This window comes from Martes martes (genome assembly GCF_963455335.1).
Source record: "Martes martes genome assembly, chromosome: 10".
Classification (NCBI taxonomy): domain Eukaryota; kingdom Metazoa; phylum Chordata; class Mammalia; order Carnivora; family Mustelidae; genus Martes; species Martes martes.
This window is the reverse complement of record NC_137898.1, coordinates 66,030,714-66,054,366: the sequence shown is the minus strand read 5'-3', so window position 1 is coordinate 66,054,366 and position 23,653 is coordinate 66,030,714. Positions and strand designations below refer to the sequence as shown.

The 23,653-nt window shown below is 37.1% G+C and overlaps 1 pseudogene across 1 annotated transcript; it reads right to left on the bottom strand.

The window, feature by feature from the left end:
- Positions 1 to 3,287: 3,287 nt before the first annotated feature.
- On the bottom strand, positions 3,288 to 22,029 carry LOC308350906 (large ribosomal subunit protein eL15-like; annotated as a pseudogene). The gene is made up of 3 exons: positions 21,936 to 22,029; positions 17,776 to 17,840; positions 3,288 to 3,886 (listed from the first exon to the last, which is right to left on the bottom strand). The product of its transcript is annotated as a large ribosomal subunit protein eL15-like (transcript).
- Positions 22,030 to 23,653: the final 1,624 nt, after the last annotated feature.

Below are 23,653 nucleotides of genomic sequence, written 5' to 3'. Positions count from 1 at the left end.
TTGTTCTAAGACATTAGCAAACTGAGGGAGACTCAGGGTATTGCAGGATTGTGATCTCTGTAGGTTAATTGTTTGTTTTTCCTTTCCTTAGCTTTAGGACAACCTGGAGTGCCTCAGGAATGTCACATGTATCCCATGGGGGTGAGGGTTGTGGGATGTCCGCTCCTGTCCTGTCCTCAGCTTACCCTCTGCTCTCTCATCATAATGATGAACAGGATACAATCTCTGCCCTAAAGATCTTAAAATATGTTTGTGGGGAAAATACTTAAATAGATCATTGCAGTGAAGTATGGTAAATACTGTGTTGGAAACATGTGAAAAACCAATAATCACACATATGCATACACAGAGCCACAGAGTGAATGGCCGTAGGTGTACTTAACATCAGAGTTGATAGTTCAGAAAGCTTTTTCACATTCTTATCCATTTTATCACTTAAGGGAAGCATTTTATATCTTTTGTGCCTGTTTCTCAGATGCAGAAATTGAGGCTAAGAGGATTTCAGTGATTTGTTCCAGATTTTATAGCCCTAGAAATTACATGCATGCATTTTGAGATCTTATCCAGTGTCCCTACTACCCCACATTTCCTTTTGTTTCAGTCCTTTAATAGCTTATAGTTTTGTTTGTTTGTTTGTTTTGTAAATTCTGGGTACATGTGGTTCTAAGTCTACCCTGCATGTATACTTCTTATTCTGTGAGTCTTTCTTCATTAAACTTTTTCATGTCTTTATGAATTTACAATTTAACAAATCCTTTTAAATACTCTAATAAAGTGATAAATAGGCCAAGGAGCTCTGAATAGAGGTTGTAGTGACTGACTTTGATTTTTAAGGTAATTAGACCAGATAAGTATCATCTCTTATAGATTGAAGCCTTAACATCAGTGAAATGGGGCTAATACTATTTATCTCAGAGAGCTGCTAAGAAGATTAAAAAAGATAAAACAGGGGGCCTGGGTGGCTCAGTTGGTTAAGTAACTGCCTTTGGCTCAGGTCATCATCCTGGAGTTCCTGGATGGAGTCCCACGTCAGGCTTCCTGCTTGGTGGGGAGTCTGCTTCTCCTTCTGACCTTCCCCCTTCTCCTGCTTTCTCTCTCTCTATCTCATTTTCTCTCTCTTTCGAATAAGTAAGTTAAAAAAAAAAAAAAAGATAAAACTTAATATAAAGACCAGAATACAGTGTCTTGCACATGCTGGGTGCTCTGCGTTAGATGGTTCTCTTCTCCATCCCTGTTAGGCTGTTCTACACTTTTCAGTTCCCACAGCCTGCTCTGCAACTCTATACACAACTTTAATGTCCACAAAAATGGCTTTAGAACAACAAAGATGACATTGTTTGGGAATAGCATTACAGAAAACACACACACAAGCAGGACTGGAGACATACTGCGTTTTATTCATATAAGAAAGTTAGTGGCTTCCGTTATGTCTATATCAGCCCTTCTTCCTCACTGTTAGACTGTAGCCAGCCTGGGGTATATTACTGGGCAGAGACTGTGCAATTCCAGAGACTTTTCAAACTGTTACAAATTAGAATCCACGAGGGAAAGGCTCACTAGAAGACATCACAGGCGAGGTTATCATTTTTTCCTTTTGAAGTTGGGCCTCATATCTTTTTTCTCATTACAATCATTACTTTGAAATATGATTTTTTTAAACAGTAATTTTCTAGAACAAAAGGGATAATACCATATTTCAAAAGCTTTACTGTGAAATTAAACCTTTGAACTACTGTGAAAGAAATTATTCCCTCAAGGCTGCAAGGCTTAAAGGTTATTAAAAATTTAATTTTAAGGAAGGCATCCAGAAAAAAAAAAGTGTATAAATGCTACTTAGAACTCAGATTGCCCAACTTAATAACTCCCATTGCTCCTTATTTTTAAATAATCTGGAAAAGTGAACAAATGCACTCCATTTTTTTCAGTGGCAAATCAGTATGTCAACAGATGGCTGGCAGTGCTCCTTAACATCATCTGTTTTCAGCTGGAGGTACATGCACTGGTTCAGCTGGTATCTTCTGCCTCTCCCACTTGACAGAATAGCACAGTGTCAAAGAAGTATTATATGCAGGATACACTGAACCCAGAGACTCTTCTAAACTCCAGATATTGTAATAAAGAGCAAGTATCTAAACCACAGTATAAATGGTCCACACTGGTGTGATAGCAAGAGTTTCAGTTTTCTCATCTGTGAAATGAAAAGAATTTTCTTCATCCTATGATATGGACATGCTATTAACACCTCCATTAAACAGATAATGTGACCTTAGGTTTCTAACTTTCTTTGTACTCTGGTTTCCTCATCTGTAAAATGAGAAAGTTGGCAGTACTTACCTCATCTGCCTCATACAGATTGCATGGAGATTAAATCAATTCATACCTACACAATGCAGGAGATAGCACCTAGCATATAGTAAGTACAGTGTATTATTATTGTTCATTTTAATGCTATCACGTCCAAGTAATATAATACATTATCTTTATTTTAGGATTTATTTATTTATTTTAGAGAGCAAGAGATCACAAGGGAGGGGCAGAGGGAGCAGGAGAGAGTGTCCTGAGCAGACTCCATGCTGAGCACAGAGCCTGATACAGGACTTGATCCCATGATCCTGAGATCATGACCTGAGATGAAACCAAGAGTTGGATGCTCAATGGACTGTGCCACCCAGAGGCTCCAATATATGCATTCTTAAGAGAAAAGGGTGAATAGATAATAATAAGTACATGCTCTTAAGGAGCTCACAAGCAAGTAGGAGATGAATCAAATAAGCAACAGTGATTTAAAAAAAAAAGTGTAGCACACTAAGATGAGATCAGAGGTATGCTCAAGGTTCTCATTTATGATTTCGATCTGCCTTTGTGATGACTGGGTAGATGGAAGGTGCCTTAGGAAAAACAATCTAAGCATAAGGGAGTGAACACACATGGAGTATAAATAAAGCCTGTTTCCCAGGAACACTATGGAAAAACATGACATAAAGCCATAGGTCTCAATCCTGCCTGCAATTCCAGATCATCCATGAAACTGCTTAAAAATACCATTCTTGACCTAATGAATCAGAATCTGCTGGTCTGGGGTTTAGGTATTGGTGATTTTAACAACACATACAAGTAAGTCTGAGGCACAGCTAGGGGTGAGAGCCACTAAGATTATGCACTGTGAAGGCACATTGTAAATAGTTGAATCTCAATACAAATGCTAAATATTGTTATTATTGCTTGATATTTATTTTTTACTATCCTAAATTGTTTATTAAGTAAGAATTTTACAAACATTTCTTGTATTAGTGGTAATGGTGGAGCTGGAGAGTATTGTGTCTTCACCATGCTGCCTGGCAAGAACCACCAATAGTGTGGTGGAATTTGTGGCCCTTTCCTAGGCGTGTTTCTTGCAGTGTATAGATTTCAGCCCTTGAATCTCTCAGTGCTGTGGACTGGTTTGCTGATGCACTAGGTGTCAGGATTTCTTCTGATACTTTTAAGGAATGGACCACGGATGATAACCTCAAAGAATTTGTAGGTAGAATCTTTGCCAATTCAGTAAGAATTCAAGACTCTCAGAACCCCACACTGGTGTCCAGCTCACTCCTCTGCAACAGGCTGAAGGCTTCAGGGAAACCTTAGCTGGTTAACACTGTGATGAACAGGCTTGTTGTAGGTAGCACCCTTAGGAACCAGGCATTTGCAGCCACCATATCACACGTGAATCTGACATATGATATAACCTTGGTTGGCCTGGTATCCCAGTCTGCATACTTTATTGGGCCAGGTTAGACAGGGGGGCCCTGTGGAGGGCAGAGAGCTGGTGGTATTCCCAGCAGGACATCCTGAGAAGAAAGCACATTACATCAGACTGCTTCTTCTTCCATAGCTCCTGGATATACTTGTAAAGTGCTTACCTTGGCTTACCTTTGAACTGATGGCTGCCACCACATGGAAAGGGAAGAGCCATTCTCCCACAATCCTTTTTGAGCCTACTACTGATTAATATTTAAATACTTAAATACAGTGATCTCAAGCCCCTTATGTGTACAGTGGGTTTTTTGTTGTTTTGGTTTTGTTTGGGTTTTTTGTGTGATTTTTTGCCAAGTATGTCCACACACTGGTACTAGAAGTGGCAAGCAAGACCATTAATGACAAGCACAATAAGTTGGACTTATGAAACTTTTGCCAGGTTGGGAAATGGTTAGACTTTGGTGCTTAACATAGAGACTGTCTCTGCTCTTCGGTTTCTTAGGGAGTAACCCATGTCAGGACAGAGATCCTCATAGAACTAATTGGGCATCCAGTTATACTCAGAAAGAACCAAATTTGTCTCTCCTTGACAACATTCACTTGCTAAATCTCACTGGCAAATGTTCTCACCCTGGAACATTCAGGAATGTAAGCTCTTCTTACTAGATTGTGTGCTCCTTGAGGGCAGTGACATTATGTCTGCCTTTTGCTGTTTCTTTAACACCTTGCACAGTGCTTGTCATATAGTGGGCACCAACAAATATTTAGAGAGGAAATTTTGTTGAATTTTTCCTTCTGGTGGGCATAACAGGAATGTTACTTGGATCTCTACTCACTGCCTATAGGAAAAGGGTTATTTCCCTGTATTTGTACTTGTTAGCTTATTTTAGAAGGATCTTTATGAGTGCTGGTGGGATATACATGGTATGATTAAATTATTTTCAGAGTAATGTGGACAAATAATTCAGTTCTCTTGTGTGCTTCCACAGTAGGCAGGTGATAAGGTCCATGTTTGCCCATCTGGGATATCACTTTGAACTTGTGCCTTGAACATGAAGTTATTAAGACATTCTGTTTCTCTTTAGAAGTCTGGGGTGTTGCCCTTTCATTCTCTTTTTAACTAGAGTTCAGCAAAGCAAACCATTCATTATATATTAAGAAAAATTATAAAGACTATGCAGTATGTATAATGTGTAATTCCTTATTAGTGTGACTTGTGCTCTCCTAAATGCCTACTCTGTCAGATAAAATGAATTTTCTCATTAACCTCATGCATGCCAACTTGTCAAATTATGATGAACCAAACAAGACTCTACCCAGAAATTGAGCTGCTATCATTGCATTTACATGGCTTTGCCAATTAGTCTATAAATAACATTTTTAACACACTTCAGAATTTTGAAATTAAACCATTTCTGAATGTTCTGAAATACAAGAATAGCAAAAAGACTATCCAAAGAAAGTTAAAAAAAAATGATTTGCCTTATTAGAGGAAATGAACATTATTTAGAGGAACAAGGGATCAGATGATCATACAGACATTCAACAAATATTTATTGGATGTCTGACCTGTATGTACAGTTTTCTTAGATGCGGTAGCCGTGACTTAGTAAAGAAGTTACTGTTATTTTTCCTTCAGTAGAAAATTGTTACCTGGTATATATTACACCTATATACATTATTCAGGATATTAGCAATGGAGTACCAAGATGAATAAGACAAATTACCGTACTTATGGAACTCATATTTGATGGTGAAGTCAGATAAACAAATAATTAGAAAAGAAATTGGTGAAGTGATAGTAGTGGTGTGCAAACATAAACAGAGACAGGGTGGTAGCAGTTAAGGATAGAAAGAGAGACACCAGAATAGGAAGGATTTGTAAAGTAAGAAATTATTTGATATAATTATGAAGTTCAAGGTATGTCTAAAGAATGAAAATGACTTAGAAGAACAATAATTCACCTTTGTTTTAATCACAGTTTTTGAGTTCTGTCCAACGTATGTTTAGAGGAAGCTCTGCGGATTGCATGAGAGATTGGCCAGGGACATTGCCAGTGCTCAGTCTCTCATCAGATGTAGAGAGTAACCCATTTTTGTTTTCATCATGCCACTGCCTTTTGACAAAGACGTACAAAGGTGGAAGTTAACAGAACCCGTCTTCTCTTGAAGGCACTTTAGAGAGTATCTCTTAACGCTTAAGCCTCCCTACTAAAGATTTTTACCCTCCATGCCCAGCAGCCATATAAACTACTTTTTCCAACCACTTTTTGTCTTCTCCTTAAAAAGAGTTCTGATAAATATGACTTTCCCCATCAAGTTTTACTTCGAGTGATGTTTTAGTGCCCTGTGGATATTCTAATGTCCTCATATGCCCAGCTGGTTTACCCATTAATGTGGATCTGCCAGGAACCACTGAAATCGGAAAGTGACATGACCAGTCTTGCAGTTTAGAACAGTTGTTAAAAGAGTTAATACCTAGGGACGCCTGGGTGGCTCAGTTGGTTAAGCAGATGTCTTCAGCTCAGGTCATGATCCCAGCGTCCTGGGATGGAGTCCCACATCGGGGTCCTTGCTTGGCAAGTAGCCTGCTTCTCCCTCTGCCTCTGCCTGCCACTCTGTCTGCCTGTGCTCGCTCTCACTCCTCTCTCTCTGACAAATAAATAAATAAAATCTTTAAAAAAAAAAAAAAAAAGAGTTCATACCTGCAAGGTCTGCAGAACAATGCCTGGCATATAATAAGTACCAATAAAGATGAGACATTATTGTAACAACTATAACTACTACTACACAGTACTATCAAGTGAAATAAGACACAGATAAACACTTTCCATCCCCACTTATCAATGACACAGACAAGGTCTGTCTCCTCTGCTAATGTGGTCCCACGAGAACAGAAAGCACATTTCTCTTATTGACTGATTTATGCCCAGTACTTAGCATTGCTCAATAAAGATGTGTGGAGTAAATCAAGAATAAGCTAACTTAATTCTCGTAACCCTGAAGTTCTTTTTTGAGGTGGTGTAGTGAACTAATGTCATTTTTCCCTTAAAGTAAAGTTGATACCCAGTCAACTCAAATCTTATATTGATTTTATTTAAGAGTGTAGATTCTCATCACAGGTAGGAAATGAAAAGAGAAGTGTGTAATTAGGAGAGGAGAAGACAGGCACCGTCCAATTCATTAAGAAATGATGCAACTCTGGCTTCCTTATTGTTTTAATAGAAACATTTCCCTTTTCTTCCTGATTCAAGGAGGTGTGGGGATGAGATGAAGATTGCAGGAGCATAAGGAAGGAAGAGTCACACATAAGTGGAATCTGCAAGTGTAGACAGTATACCTGCGAAGCCTGGCAGTGGAGGGAAAGGGTGGGCACAGAATGACAACTTCATTTCCTTGAGAGAAACCAAACATGGATCTTTGCAAATCTTATGTTCACTTACTTTTTGAAGGGATAATAATGATAATTAATAAATGACATTACAGGGCATGCTTTGGTTAAAAAGTGATTTGTACTTGTAATAGAATTATATAAAATAGTAATACAGCCTCAGTTTTTCCTGTGTTAAATGGGGACATAAATATTCTTTCTCATATAAGGTATCATGTATCATGGAAAGTGCTTTAACATGCTGATACATACTAAGGGTTCGTGAATGTAAGTGTTTGTCATTGGTATGTCTTTATAAATAACTCCTGACCTCTAGCCTGGAAAGGAAACATTTATTAACCTCACTTCACAGAGGAGGGAACATCAGCTGGGAGAAATGAACTGACCTGACTTGTCCCCTCTATCTCTTAACTAGAAGATGGAAGAGCCAGGATTCTAATTCAGGATTCCATAAAAAAAGATTTCTTTCTTCTGACATAAATTCTGATAACTTTTTTTTTTAAGTTGCAGAGGTTTGTTTGTTTGTTTTTAATTTGCCAATCTTAATAATGTACTTTTTTTCTTGTCTGCAGTACATATTTTTTATTTTTTTAAATGCAGTATTTATTTATTTATTTAAAGATTTTTATTTATTTATTTGTCAGAGAGAGAGAGAGAGCACAAGCAGGCAGAGTGGCAGGCAGAGGCAGAGAGAGAAGCAAGCTTCCCCCTGAGCAGGGAGCCCGATGGGAGACTCGATCCCAGGACCCTGGGATCATGACCTGAGCCCAAGGCAGCCGGTTAACCAACTGAGCCACCCAGGCGTCCCTGCAGTACATATTTTTAAGAGTTTGTCAGGCTTTACACTTTAATTAAAAATGGACTCATTTGATGGTCAAACAGAAATCATTACCGTTAATATATGGTGAGATGATTTCTGTTTGAGTATCTTCAGATTCTTAAAACTAAAGGGCCATGAGATTGGAAAGTGAGATGCAGAGGGATATGTGCATGCATCCACATAGTAGAGGGAGAGCTCGGGAAGGGGTAAGATGTACACTAGTATGGGTAAAGGGATACACATGGAAGCTAGGTTTCTAGACAGTTCAGCATCTGGGAAGAGGCTAAGCCAAGAACACATTTGCAGTAGTTACACTTGAAAGGAGTAACAGAATCCTCTCTGCATGGACATAGAAAGTGCAGGTCACCAAAATGAGCAAAGGAACTAATATGTAGCAAATGGAATACCTTATACATTCGATTATTATTAAATGGTAGTGGTGCATCAGACATTGCTCTACTAGCTAGATACTTTACATGTCTTATCTTTACTCTTTAATAACAACGTGCTATGTTCTCCAGATTAGCATAGCTACTAGGAGCACAGTCTGGAGATCTTTCATTTTTCCTGGGTACCACACTTGTCCAGATGAGTACTGAGTTGGCTGTTTATGAAAACTGGAGTTTGGCTTTACCTGTAAGAGGTACCGAAAAGGGTGGGTGATTGGGAATGAACAACTTGTCTCAAATGTCATTTATTTTATTTTGTTCTGAGAGGCAGCAGTATTAAATGGGAGATGTGATTGTAGGCTTGACTCTGGAAAATTCTGACTTGGACACTCATGAAGGTCACCTGACTAACTCTGCCTCTGGTGTGATTTTCCAGGCTGCTAAGTACAATCAGGGGTCACCAATGTTTGATCAGCTGATCATAGGCACTGGCAAGAGGGCATGTGTGTTCGGATTGTTGTTTACTGGGTGCTACATACTTGGAGAGTTAAAGGGAGCCTTCAGTAGTGCCACTTTTCATCTTCTCCAGTTTCACTACCTCCTACTCAACACCCTTGATTAGGTACACACAGCAGGAAGACCCTTAAGGTTTTCCCAGAGCGGCTTCATTGAAAAATGCCTCAGGCTTCCCTTACTGCAAGTGGAGGGTGAATGAAAAGAGCTCAGAATTTGCACATGCTTCCAGGAGCAGAGCTCCAGAAATACCCAGGCTTCTGTTAATACTTCTCCAAAATACCTGCTGCTGATGGACTTAATTTTCCAGAATCAAGTTTAAACTGCCCTGAAAACTTTAGATTGCTAATGAGTTAGGGAAAGCCTGCTTTGGAGTATAATGGGATCTTGAAACCACTGTCTCATTAACCTGAGGTCACCTTTTTTAAAAATTATTTTTCTCTAAATTTAGGATTATTTACAAAGCTCCATCAAGTTTCTCCTCCAGAAAATGCCCTGAGATTTCAAAAAGATGTATTAGCACCTGCACACAATAATAGCTCTTAGATCTTCAAACTTCTAAATCAGAGATGATACCACTTGAGCATAACCATGTATTTGTTTTAACAGAAGTGATGGAGCAGATAAATAGTCATTCCCTGCTTGAAATCAAGTATGATTCATTATTTGGCAAATGTTTATTAATTTATTATTAATCACTATTTACAGAGTAAATATTGTAAGTATTTTTCTCATATGTCGTACTGTATTATTGTCTATATGCTCAAGAGTCTTTCTGACGTGGTAATTGTTACAATACATCCCTTTAACTACATTTTTTCTTTTTTCTTCCTGCATTTTGATCCTCATTGTACCAGTTATTAACTTGGAAACCTTGGAAATGTTAATTCACTTATTTAAATTTAATTTCCCTAACATTTTTAAATGGGATATTACTTGAATGGGTTGAGATAAATATGTAAGGTCATACAAATTTCTTTTAATTCAACTCAATTCAGAACACACTTACTGAGCATGTATTCATTCGTCAGTTCTGTATGTTACTTTATTTCTTCTTCTCAATCACCATACGGAGTAGGTATTATCCAGTCATGTAGAGAAGGAAACTGGAGCTCAGAGAGTTAATAAACAATTTTCATAACCAGTAAATGGCAGTCAGAATTTGAACCTTAATCAGTGTGATTCTGGTATGATTCCAGTGTGATTCTCTGGCTGCCTTCCTAAGCATAAGTCACTGTGTTTTATACTTTATTGTTCATTTCAATATGATCTTTCATTAGTAAAATACTTCTCTTACATGTCCTGTTTTACAAAGTCATTTTGTCATGGGATTAATGTCATACATTGGATGCCAAATAAGAGCCTAGGCAGGTGAGAGAAGGATAGATGGTACTGAAAATCTGGAAAAGAGAATGGAAAATATAGAAGTAAAATATAAGGTGAGTAGTTTATTGGCCAGGGAAATTCACACCCAGAATGTAAGTTTTGGTTGGGAACATTTGCACAATATTGAAAAAATACATACTCCTATTTTGAGTTTTAACTTCCTTTGTCATACCTTTAATAATTCTTCCCCTCTTCTCCCCCCACCCCCAAATCCTTTCGTTCTTGGACACTTTTGCCTTTACTTTAGCAAACTGGCTTTTTCTCAGGAGTTGTGTATTTTCAGCTCTCAAACAGCTAAATCCCATCAGCATCAGAGTTATTGCTATACTCAGAATGTGGTTCTCTGGTAAGGCCACTGGTAAAGAGTTTTTAGATGAATTCCACAAGAAATAAGGTTCTATTGATCAAAAAAAAATGATGAACATGAAAATAGCACTATGTTCCAAGTATTCTGTTAGTTTCCAGGAATATGAAGTCATGTTCAGAGACAGCATCCATTCTCCAAGATACGAGCATTTAAACTTATAACAGTGACAGATGATAAGAGCATTAATAGAATTGCACCATAGAAACATGAGTGGAGAAGAAACTACCATAGGGAGGTCAAAACAGATTTATAGATGATGTGGTGAGAGAAAAAGTCTAGAATGGAGACTAGGAATTTACCCTGCAGGAAAGCAAAAGTTGGGCAGTGTAAGCCAAGGAAACAGTGTGAGCAAGGACAGGGTGGTATGAACAAATCTCAGTATGTTTCCATCTGACAAATAGGCTGAAAGTAGGAAAACGTCATATTAGTCTTAAGAAATTTTATCTTGACCTTAAATATCAAACAAAACAACAATAATAATAACAGAATTTGACTTCAGATTAGACAAAATATGTGCTCTGTATATTAAAATATTGGTAGATTCATTCATTTATTCATTCAAGATTACCTGTTGGTTGACTCTTCTACCTAGCAAACACTTGGCTAGCCACTGAGCATTCAGTGATGAATAAAGTAGACACCACCCCTGACTCAGAAAGCTTATTATCTAATGGAATAACAAACCTTAAACAACAATATCAGATAGATAATGTATGGTCTCTATTGTGGTAAGTAGTATGATAACATCAGTACCATGGATGAAAGAGAGGTGTCTCAGCATAACATTTGCTGGTGGGATTGGTGAACAAGGTCAAAAGAAAGAAATTCAACCCAGGAATGAATACATACAAAATCAGCATAGAGATTAAAGTTAGAAACTATCAAGTGTTTAATTTCGAAAAGAAACAAATACCTGCTTTGGCAGCAGTCAATAGGAAAGGGTTTAAAGCATTACATTTGGCCCAAGTATGAAGAAGATTACCCATGTTGATGTTGCTGTGTTTTAAATTAATCCAGTGGCTTCACTAAAATAACAAAGATTGAAATTATGAGTATGATATTCCTACTCATTTTCCTGTTTCATAGATACATCTGATACATGCAGTTTGCTTTGAAATATATTTTAGTGACATTAACAAAGACAAAGAAGGATACGTAGGACCTACAAATCATGCTGTGTGTAGCAATGGATAAAAAAGAACAGCAGTTCCCAACTTGGAGGTGGTACAGAATGGTTATAAGAGCTACATCAGACATTATGTCCCATCCAACCTTTCCAGCTACTAGCCATACCTCCTTGAGCAATTTATTTAATTTCTCTAAGCCTTAATTTGTTAATCTTTATTGGAGATAAAAATATAACCTATTTCTTATGATTATTGTGAAGATGAAATAATATAATACATTTAGTATGTTCAGACTAATACCAGTCATGTAGTACATGTTCAACAAATGTTAGCTAGTATATATTGCTGATGTCTGTCAATTCTGATCACCCAGTTTGCTTTCCTGATCTTCTACCTGTAACAGTTCCCTGGCCTATTTCTTTAGGAAACTCTTTTTCTTCCACTGCAATCCTGTAATTCTTATGGAACTCCCAACCAAAGTATCCATTTTCTAGATGATAGAGGTGGGGTTATAACCATAATGTTTCATCACCCTGGCCTGATTAGTAATGGGTCATTATGTAAACCTAGCTGGCCATTTAAATCCTTCCCTGATGTTTTTATTACGTATTTGTTTGTTTATTTATTTATTTGTTTTTAAAGATTTTATTTCTTTCTTTGAGACAGAGACAACAGGGGTTGGGGTGCAGAGGGAGAGGGAAGGAGAAATCCAAGACTCTGCACTAAGCATCAGAACCCAACATGGGGCTTGATCTCACGACCCTCAAATTAGACCTGAGCTGAAACCAAGAATCAGTCACTTAACCAACTGTGCCACCCAGGCACTCCCTCTTTTACATGCTAAGCTGCAGGGAACTTTGTCACCTTTCAGACTGTCATGATGTGACTTCATAGCTATAGAGACCATGTCTGTCATCACATGGGGAAAGCTGAATAGATGAAGCCAACTTCTGAAAAGAAGTAGTGGTGAGAGGGCGCCTGGGTGGCTCAGTGGGTTAAGCCGCTGCCTTCGGCTCAGGTCATGATCTCAGGGTCCTGGGATCGAGTCCCGCATCGGGCTCTCTGCTCAGCAGGGAGCCTGCTTCCCTCTCTCTCTCTCTGCCTGCCTCTCTGCCTACTTGTGATCTCTCTCTGTCAGATAAATAAATAAAATCTTTAAAAAAAAAAAAAAAAAAAAAAAAAAAAAAAAAAAAAAAAAAAAAAGAAGTAGTGGTGAGAGATGGATAGTCGTGGTGAGAAAAGGCTCAAGCCTTATTTCTTAGAGACCCAAAGATGCTCTGGCTCCTGCAGTTCTTCCTTTACTTAGGGAAACATCACCAGTGACCTGCCGGTAAATCTCTATGTGCTGTTTAAGTTAGTTTGGGTTGAGTTAGTTAGTTAGTTAGTTAGTTTGTTTGTTTCTTTCTTTCTTTAGATTTTATTTATTTATTTGCCCTAGAGAGAACACAAGCAGGGGGCGCTGCAGAGGGGAGAGGGAGAAGCAGGCTCCCCTCTGAGCAAGGAGCCCAATGCAAGACTCAATCCCAGGACCCTGGGATCGTGACCTGAGCCTAAGGCCAGCACTTAACTTATTGAGTCATCTAGGCATCCCATTGGGTTGAGTTGCTTTTACTTGTGATTGAAGTTGTTCGAATGATTACTGTTGTTATATTATGGCATTTGGTGAATGGCTACTAATATGCATATACTTAGGAACTAGTAAATTCTCAGTAAATATTTTTAAATGAATTGAGTGTTTTTTTTCATATTGATGAATTGGAAGATGGTTTTTGAATTAATAAATGACTTTGAAGTATTATATAAAGTAGAAATATTCAGAATTAAATAAAATACAGGATTAGACTTTATTAGAAGAAATGGCACAGGAGAAAATAGTTGAGTCTCTCAAGTGAGGCATACTTAAATTCAAACCCCACCTTTATCACTTATAAGTTGGGTGGCTTTGGGAAGAGCCCTTAATTTCTGTAAGACCAGTTTTCCCTATAAGAGAAAGAAAATAAGTACTCTGATATGATGTTATTGTATTAGCATAAACATTTTGTATCCTTGTATCTTCTCTAACTCCTAAGAATCTAGGCTCTTTGATTGTATAATCATTTTTGCATAAGATACAACATACTCATGTTAACAAAGCCACATTATTAAAAAAATGAAGTAAGTTAAAAAGACCACGTTCTAGATTCTAATTATAATTTAATTTCAAAAGTTTCTAGAGAAAACTTAATTTTGTGTGCCATATTTTAAATATTTTTTAAACAACCATTTTCCATGAATAGAATGCCATTTAAATATATGTTAACACTCTTTTAGAAAAATTGCAATAAATATCTTAGCAAGCTTTAATTTTTGACTGACTACATTGGCTTTCCTGTTAATGACTCATGAGTCATTTCTATATCCCGATTATTAAATATGTTTCATTGATAACAGTTTTCTTTGTATATTTTAGTATCTCTTAATGAAATTGTTTGTGCAGCCAATAATCAGAATAGTGAGGCTTGCTTGGATCACAGAATCATGGCAGCCCTTGCCTCCTTTCGAATGCTTATCTTTCCTGATAATCGAGGGTATTATTTCCCATAGACAGCCTTATACGTCTAAGACATATTACAAGCTGTCTTTAACAATCATTTTCCATTACCAAGGGAGTTTGGGATAATGGAATGTGTAGTCACTTTCAATTTGTGTCAAATTTCCTGATGCATTTGTACCACCAACATTTTATCAGCTTGTCAGTAGAACAAATGAAGTTGCAAATTGCATTGACTTTTTTTCATGAAATCTTTGAAACTGTTTATTTTTAACATGACTTCTCTCCTTTTTATTTCTGTAGTGTAGCAGGCTTGATTTTCAATGTTCAGGGTCTTTGTCACTTAGTGAGTATGGCATTCAGGCACAATAATTTCCTGGGGTCTTGAAGGTTTCGGGAGAAAAAATTTAGGCATATAGGGTATATTAAAGCTGAATGCAGATTGAAGCAATAAGCATGGAGCAATTTGATGAACTACCTATAGACAGGAGTGGGGAATTTCTGACACATCAGGAAAGCCATTATGCTCCTGTTATGTTCAATAGTCCAGTGGCCTAAAAGGTTAACGGGTGATGTATGTTTTCATTACCTCCTATGGGCTTGATGCCTCAGAAGACCCCAGATGGCTTTTGTGGCTGCAGTTCTCTTCATTTGTACTATAGCAACCTCTGTCACATCACACCAGTATGTTTGTGAGGGTCAGTTTGCTTTGAGGAATAGTGTCCCATGATCTCTGTAATATTCTTCTGCCTGAAAATCTGCAAGGAGTTACCACTTGGAGAGTAACTGGAAGCTCTTCAAAAAAACATTTTGATTTCCTGGGTGTCAGCTGTCACTGCAAAAGCAATAACAGCAATAAAACAGCATTGACATTAGTTATCATTTATTGAACATATAATATGTACCAGACATGCTTTACATACAGTATTTCATTGTATCTTCTTGAACATAGTCCACCAAGCTAGGTGTCATGATTTCTATTTCATATATGAAAAAAGTAAGATGACTTCTAGAAAGTAACTTGTCCAAAACCAGATTCCTAGATGTGTCAGACAGAGATAGCATTCATACCAGGCCTGTGTTTCTCCAGGAAATTCTTAACAATTTAGATCATATTTAGTCCACCATGTGATAGTTCACAGTCTAATTGAAGAGAAAAATATATGTAAAGAATACCTATTATACAATAGTATTTTCATTTAGAAAAATGTGTGTTTAAAGGGCAAGGAAAACAGTATATATTAAGAGCTATTAATACCAGTCTTTAGGGGAAGTAATTAAATCTGCAAAGGAGGGGATCAGAAAATCCATAGAAAAGTGGTAATTTATCAGTAGAAACACAGTATTACAAGAACTGGAACCAATATTTAAGCAAAGACCCAGAGTAGGCCTTCAAAGTACAGTGTGTTGGGGGAGCAGTAAAAAGTCAAGAGTGATGTAGGAATTGAAACACTCCAATGTCTACACCTGTCTATATGAACATAGGAAAAACTAAAGGTGCAGAAGAGCACACCATAAAAGGAGAGGGAATAGGAGAGACTGAAGGAGGATTTCCTCTATTTTTTAAAAATTGAAGTCAATTAAAATGTGAATTTATGGGAGACTTTTATTTTTAAAATGAAATGTGAAGATTGATACCTTTCTTACCTATGACCTGGGATTATTGGAACATTGGAACAGGTATTATATAGATACAAGTAGCTGTTGGAGGATATATAACTTGCCTGTCTTGGTCATGACTGTCTCCTATCATCTTGAAATTTTATTTTAATATTTTTTCCAGGAAGGAAATTCATTAAAATAAATAAACCAAGGTGTATTCATTTTAGTGTTGTTTCATATTTAATAACATTTCTTTGTATAATTATTTAAGAAACATTTTACATGGAGTAGAAATGAGGCAGAGGAGACCCCTCTCTTAAGGAGAGTCTTTTCCTTAAACAGCAAAGTCAATTTTGCGGAAGGAAGTTTCTGGTGCAGATATCACAGTACTTAATAAGTAGTTGGAATGTCCTTAGCATGAATCCAATATTAAGTTTGGTTTTCTAAAAAGCAAGTGTTTCTTCACTTAAAATGACCTTGTGTCATATGTGCAAAGAGGTTGCTTTAATATAATGGGACTGTATCCATCCATTTGTCTTAGAATGCTGTGCATTTGTTTTAGAGTAAGAATTTCTCTTTCATTACATGGGCTATTATTTGCTTTGTCAAATCCCTCTTGGCCTTGAGCACACTCTAGAAATAGGGATTCTTTAGAAATGCTGATAAGGATGTTCTACTAAATATTACCCTTTATAAATCTTTGAGGAGGCTTAGGAATTGGTGAAGCACTGTAAAGATTTATATAAACAGACATACAAATCTGGGCAAATGAGGACACATAAGGGACATATCTGGGTCTACCCTCTCAAGGGCCTATGGTATGTAATGATGATTAATTTATTTTGGAAACACAACAGTAAATATGTGTTCCTTTGATTTTTTTTAAACACCTTTATTGATGTCTAATTGATATGTAGTAAACTGTACCTATTTAAAATATATAATTTTATAGTTTTGACATATGTGTATATCCATGAAACAATCACTAATATTAAAATATGAGCACATCCATCACCCCCAAAACTTTCCTGTTGTCTCTTGATTATTTTTTCTTCCCATGCCTTGGTGTCCCCTCCTCACAACTCCTGATGTGCTGTCTATCATAATTCATTTCCATTTTCAATAATTTTATATAAATGGAATCATATAGCATGTTGTCTGGCTTATTTCACTCAGCATAATTATTTGAAGACTTATCTGTATTGTAGCGTACATTAGTAGTTTATTCCTTTTTATTTCTGGTGTAGTTATTGCATTGTATGGGCATGTCACAGTTTATCCATTCTCCTGTTGGTAGGCAGAAGTCTCTTGAACTTAATTTACCTTTCATGACCTTTTGTCTCATGTCTCTGATGTTAATAAATTCTTTGTGAAAAAGTATTTCAACAGCTAAGTTCTCCACTACCTCTTAATCATAGAAAGGAAAGAAGTACCTTAAGAATACACAGGGGTAGAATTACAATATTTATGATAATAATAATAATAATAACAGCACCAGATGAATTTTATTGCTGTTTTTTAAACTGGACACAGCATCACTAATAATGTGAGCTGTTTCCACCCTATTTTATTTTTAACTGTTTTACAAAGCAACTCATGGGTTACAAAGATCTGACTAAAAACTATCATGATTAAATTTAAATCATTCATTTAATAAATATATTTTGAGGGCTTACTCTGTGTCATGCACAGGACTAGGAATAAGGGATTCAAAAGTGACAAAAGGCACATCCTAGTTCTTTCATATTTAAAAGTGGATTTGTGTAAGCATAATGAGAAGTTTAAGCATATGCACAGGCCCTTTCAAAGCCCTGGCTTTGGTAGTGTGTTCACATGGTTACATATTTTGTAGGGTTTGTAAAATCAATCTATTTTAAATGCACTGATAGAACCTACATCTCTCTACACTCACTTTGCCTACTACATACTTTTTCTCAGGAGTGGCATTCGAGTTGTCAGGGCAGTTTGGAGGTCCAGCTAAGGGAAATTGGCATTGAGAAGTAGATGGATAGATTAAAAACATGCATACTACATATGTGTAGTTTGGATGTAGTAGCACAGATGCATGTGGTTCACAGATAATGCTAGGTATATTAATTTAGGACTAGTCACCCCAGGTTAGACATGGTATGTAGAAATCCTGCTGTCCATTGTGCTAACTCACTGGGTTCCATGATCAAAAGGTGCATGTCCATAAATTACTTACACAATATAAAATAAAGGTACCAGGGAGTTGCACGCTAGAAGAATATGGATGGTAGAGGAAAAATTAGGTTTAAATTGGTCAGACCCGGAAGTTTGGGGGTGAGTGTGTATGTGTATATGTGTATTGTGTGTATGTGTACACACACATGCACATACACACCTCTGTATATACATAGAGAGAGATGTTAGGCTATTAATTCATAAAACTATAATGTTATTTTTCTGTGAATGGGATGTTTGTACTATTTTTCAGCTTTCAGTATTTGTGTGTGATTTATTTCCTCATATTTTTTAAAGATTGTATTTATTTATTTGACAGGCAGAGATCACAAGTAGGCAGAGAGGCAGGCAGAGAGAGAGAAGGAAGCAGGCTCCCTGCTCAGCAGAGAGCCCTACGTGGGCCTCAATCCCAGAACCCTGGGATCATGACCTGAGCTGAAGGCAGAGGCCTCAACCCACTGAGCCACCCAGTGGCTCATTTTAAGTAAAGATTGACAGGTGCACTTGATTTTCTATTGGTAATTTTGGATTATTTTTATCAGGGTCCTTCCCCAACTTATAAATCCTTGAGGCAACAAAAAACTAAGATTCATTGCTGTTCACGTGTTGCAGTTCAGTGGGGAAGATAGACCTGTAAACATACAATTAAATACAAGGGTAGAAAGGCCAAATAAAAGCACCTCAAGGAGTGCCCAGGACAGGAATAAATTCTTACTTGGAAGGACAGAATAGACTTCTTGGAGAAAGTGGTATTAAAGCTGAGATGTAGTTTAAGTGGGTCAAAAATATGTATGTTTTGGGTGTTCATGTATCTGTGTCTGGGTCAGGGGAGAAAGATGGCAGGGTGCTAAAAGTGTTTTACTTTACCCTTAGACATACAGAATTTTAAAATAGGTGGGTGGTGACACAAGATCAGATTTTCCAGTTTTGTTTTTTTTTAAACATACTTTTTATATACATTAGTTACATACATTTTATATTTAATCCTGAGGGACATGAAATGCCAAGAGTTTAGGCAGATGGACCATATTTGATTATGTGTCTTCCAAAACTGTTTCTTTCCTCTAAGATATCCTAATTCTCTAGAGGCAGTTGCCAAGGAGTAGTTTTCAAATGCAGTAGCATTTGGTGAAGGATTGCTCCTCATTGTGGTGAATGGTATCTGGGATTCCATTTTAAACACCAATAATGCAGGCCCCACTAAGTCATTGCAGACTTAATCAATGTTTGTTATTGAGAGAGGGTCAGAAATAGTGGGCCAATGTGTTTGTCCATTTTCTACTATTTAATTTGCTTTGTGAGCTTGCTTTATTTATTGCTTAACTTATTGCTATCCTCTAAGCTTCATTTCCTTATGTTTACAAAAAGGGTAAAAATCCCACTTTATAGATTGTTTTGAGAATAAGGGGATATAATAAAATAATTCAGAGTAGAAGTTCCTAATATAAAATAGATGTTCAGTAAGTTTTAAACAAATATGCACTTTAACAGTTCTACCATTATAGGCTTAAATATTTAAATGTAAAGTTAGAAATCATAGAACTCCTAGAAGAAAACATAGGCAGTAAGCTCTTTGAGATAGGTGTTTGCAGTTGTTTTTTTGATATGTGTTCTCAGGCAAGAACAACAAAAGCAACAATTAACCAAAGAGACTACATCTAACTAAAATCTTTTGCACAGTAAAGGAAATCATCAATAAAACAAGAAGGCAATCTACTGAATGGGAAAAGATATTTGCAGATGCTATATCTGATAAGGGGTTAATATGCAAAATGTGCGAGGAACTTACAGAACTCAAGATAGATGCATCGATAGGTAGAAAAACAGAGATATAGAAATGTATTTAAACAAACAATCCAATTAAAAATGGACAGAAAAGGGGGGGAGGGGGGACGGGAGAGGGTGGTGGGGAAATGGACATTGGGGAGGGTATGGGCTATGATGAGTGCTGTGAAATGTGTAAACCAGACAATTCACAGACCTGTACCCCTGGGGATAAAAATACATTATATGTTTATTAAAATAAAAAAATTAAAAAAAAAATGGACAGAAAAGAGACTTCTAGGTGACTCATCAGTTGAGTGTCTGATTTTTGATTTGGGCCCAGGTCATGATCTTGGGGTTGTGGGCTAGAGGCCCATGTCAGACTCTGTGCTTAATGTGGAGTCTGCTTCAGATTCTCTCTCTCCCTCTCCTTCTGTCCCTCCCACCTTCCCTGAGTGCTTGTGTATGCCTGTGGTCTCTCTCTTTCAAATAAAGAAGTAAGATCTTTAAAAACAAAACAAAACAAAACACAATGAGATGCCATCTCACGCCTGTCAGGATGACTGTTATCAAAAAGACAAAAGATACCAAATGCTGGGAAGGACGTGGATAAGAGGGAATCCTCATGTATTGTTGGAGGGAATGTAAACTGCTACAGCTGCTGTGGAAAACAATATGGACGCTCCTCAAAAAAATACAATTACAACTATTATATGATCCAAAAATTCCACTTCTAGATATTTATCTGAAGAAAATGAAAATACTAATTAAAGATTTTGTTTATTTATTTGACAGAGAGAGAGACCGAGCACATGAGCAGGGGGGCAGAGGCAGAAAGGGAGGGAGAAGCAGACTCCCTACTGAGCAGAGAGCCTGATGTGGGGCTCAATCCCAGGACCCTGAGACCACGACCTGAGCCAAAGACAGAGGCTTAACCCACTGAGCCACCCAGGCACCCCGAAAATACTAATTAAAAATATGTGTGAACCCTGTGTTCATTGAAACATGTCTTTACAATAGCCAACACATGGAAGCATCCTTTGTATCCATTGATAGGTAAGTAGGTAAAGAAGATATATATACACACACACATACATGCACACACACACAAACATATATACATGTGAAGAAATGTTCTAATGGAGTATTCTTCAGCCATAAAAAAGAATGAAATCTTGCCGTGTGTAACAACATGGGATAATAAGAGAAGGTATTATGCGAAGTACAATAAGTCAGAGAAAGGCAAATACTACCTGATTTCACTTATATATGTAATCTAAAAAAAACAGAACAAAACAGAAACAGATTTCTAGGAACAAAGAATAATCCGGTGTCTGCCAGAGGAGAGGGGGTTGGGGGTGAGGTAAAATAGGTCATGGGTATTAAAAGGTACAAATTTCCGGGATGCCTGGGTGGCTCAGTTGGTTAAGCGGCTGCCTTCAGCTCAGGTCATGATCCCAGCGTCGTGGGATCGAGTCCCACATCGGGCTCCTTGCTCAGCGGGGAGCCTGCTTCTCCCTCTGCCTCTGCCTACCACTCTATCTGCCTGTGCTCTCTCTCTCTCTAACAAATAAATAAATTAAAAAAAAAATTTAAAAAAATAAAAAAAAAATTTGATTAAAAAAAATAAATAAAAGGTACAAATTTCCAGTTATAAATAAGTCACAGAAATATAATGTACAGCATAGTGAATATAGTCAGTGATATGGTAACAACTTTGGTGACAAATGGTAACTAGATTTATCATGGTGACCACTTTGTAATACATAAAAGTGTTGTACCCCTCCATCTGTCAACTACAATTCAATTAAAAAAAAAGTTCTATTATTTTGTAATGAGATGCTGTCTATAGCTCTTCTCTTATGTTCTTCATGAGGTACTTTTTGGAGAATGGCTCTAGAAGATTATTTTTTTTTTCCTAAATGTATAATGTCCCATTGAATTACTTCACTTAATAAAAAATTGAATAATACTTAGAAGTCCATTAAAAGAGTGATTTTAACAGGTTACTGAAAACTTATTTTATATCCTTCTGAGAATACTCCCAATATTTACTAAATATTCAAGATAATGCACCTCTTTTTAAAAAGATAGGGACCATACCTTCTACAAGATGCTGTTCAGTTGTACCACCATCCTGGATGCAGTTTTGAGAGGTGGAGTGCATATGAATATTCTGTATCACTGTGGTCTTCATGTTGATCTGTCATTGCCAAAAGTGACTTCCCAGAATGCCCAGTTTTATTTTGTTTTTAGTACAGCAATGGTAGGCAAAGTTTTTACAGTATGGATCTGTGGATGTGGTTTGGTGTAATACTTGTCTCACTAACTCCTCTTCCTTTGTGATAGTCTTGCTTTGAACATTGCTAGTTCAGAAGTTACTTCCCTGGCCCTAAGGTTAAGTTCCTTTCTTTATATTCCCTTAGTTCCCTGTGTCTTAGTTTCCTATATCTTCTCACTCATTGTCTATTGTTATGTCTGTGTTACATATTGAACATCTGTCTCTCTAATATATAAGCTATGAGAGTATAGGAACTGAATCTGACATACTAAATGCTATATCCCCTTCACTTCTGGAAGTTTTTAGCGTATAACAAGTATCCAGTAAACATTTATCAAGTGCATGGTGAATGATTATATGAATGATCATTTAGTTAAGAATCAAGATTGCAACTGGAGAGGTGCTTGGGTGGCTCAGTCGGTTTAGTTTCCAGCTCTGGTCTTGATGTAAGGGTCATAAGTTAAAGCCCTGTGTTGGGCTCCATACTGTGGGTGGAGCCCACTAGAAAGAACGAAGGAATGAAAGAAAAGAAAAGAAAGAAGGAAGGAAGAAAGAAGAAAGAAAGGAGAGAGGAAGGGAGGAAGGGAAGGAAGGAAGGAAAGAAAAGAAAAAAGAAAAGAAAAGAAATCACACCTGGGAACCATAGTCATAGACCTTTCAGGATCCATGCAGAAATAGAAAGTTCTTCAAATTCTAAAACTGAGGAAATTTTGAGAAATTAAAAGAGAAATAAATACAGAAGAAATACTGTTTTTTTTTTAAAGATCCATGCTGTTAAAGGCAAAAATGCCATGCACAACTTGGTTTTCTCATAAAATTTTAACATTTGTTTCACTAAATTGAAAAGGAGAGCATGTATAGACAAGTGAATATTTACAAATTGAATTTATTTATTTTTTCATCTTTAATACAAATTCAGCCCCAAGCTGCTGGCCTTTAAAAAAAGCAACACTCTTATCATTTGTTGGATGATGAGATAAAAAAATATTAAGATTTTTAAAAAAATATCAATCATGGTCCAGTTTAAAAAAAAAATAGCAATTTTAGGGTGATTGGCCTGGTGTCCCTTAGTGACAGGGTAAATAGGAAGAGAGAAAGTGAAGTTATATTTATTGAGCATTTATCAAGAGTCAGTCCCCAAACTAGACACTTTACATGGGTTATCTGATTTAATTTCCATAACAGTAATTTGGAGTTGATATTATTATTTTCCTTTTTTGAAGTGAAATACTGAGGCACATTTGGCAGATAACTTTCAAAAGCATTCTTACTTAAGATAAGGGGGAGTGGAGAGGCACCTTAGGTTTAGGTTGTAAAGTTTCGCAGGTGGGGTAAATACAACACCAGGCAAGGTGGGCGCAAGGCAAGATTTATTAAAGGCACTCTCTGGAGAAGTTACAGGGCTCAGGAGAAGGGGAGCCAGGAAAGTTGCACTGGGAGGAGGTGGGCACCCTTGGGCGAGGTTCCTCTACTCTGCAAAGGGGAGTGGGGGAAGTTGCACTGGGAGGGAATTGGTGGGGGTCTTTTATTGGGCCAAGGT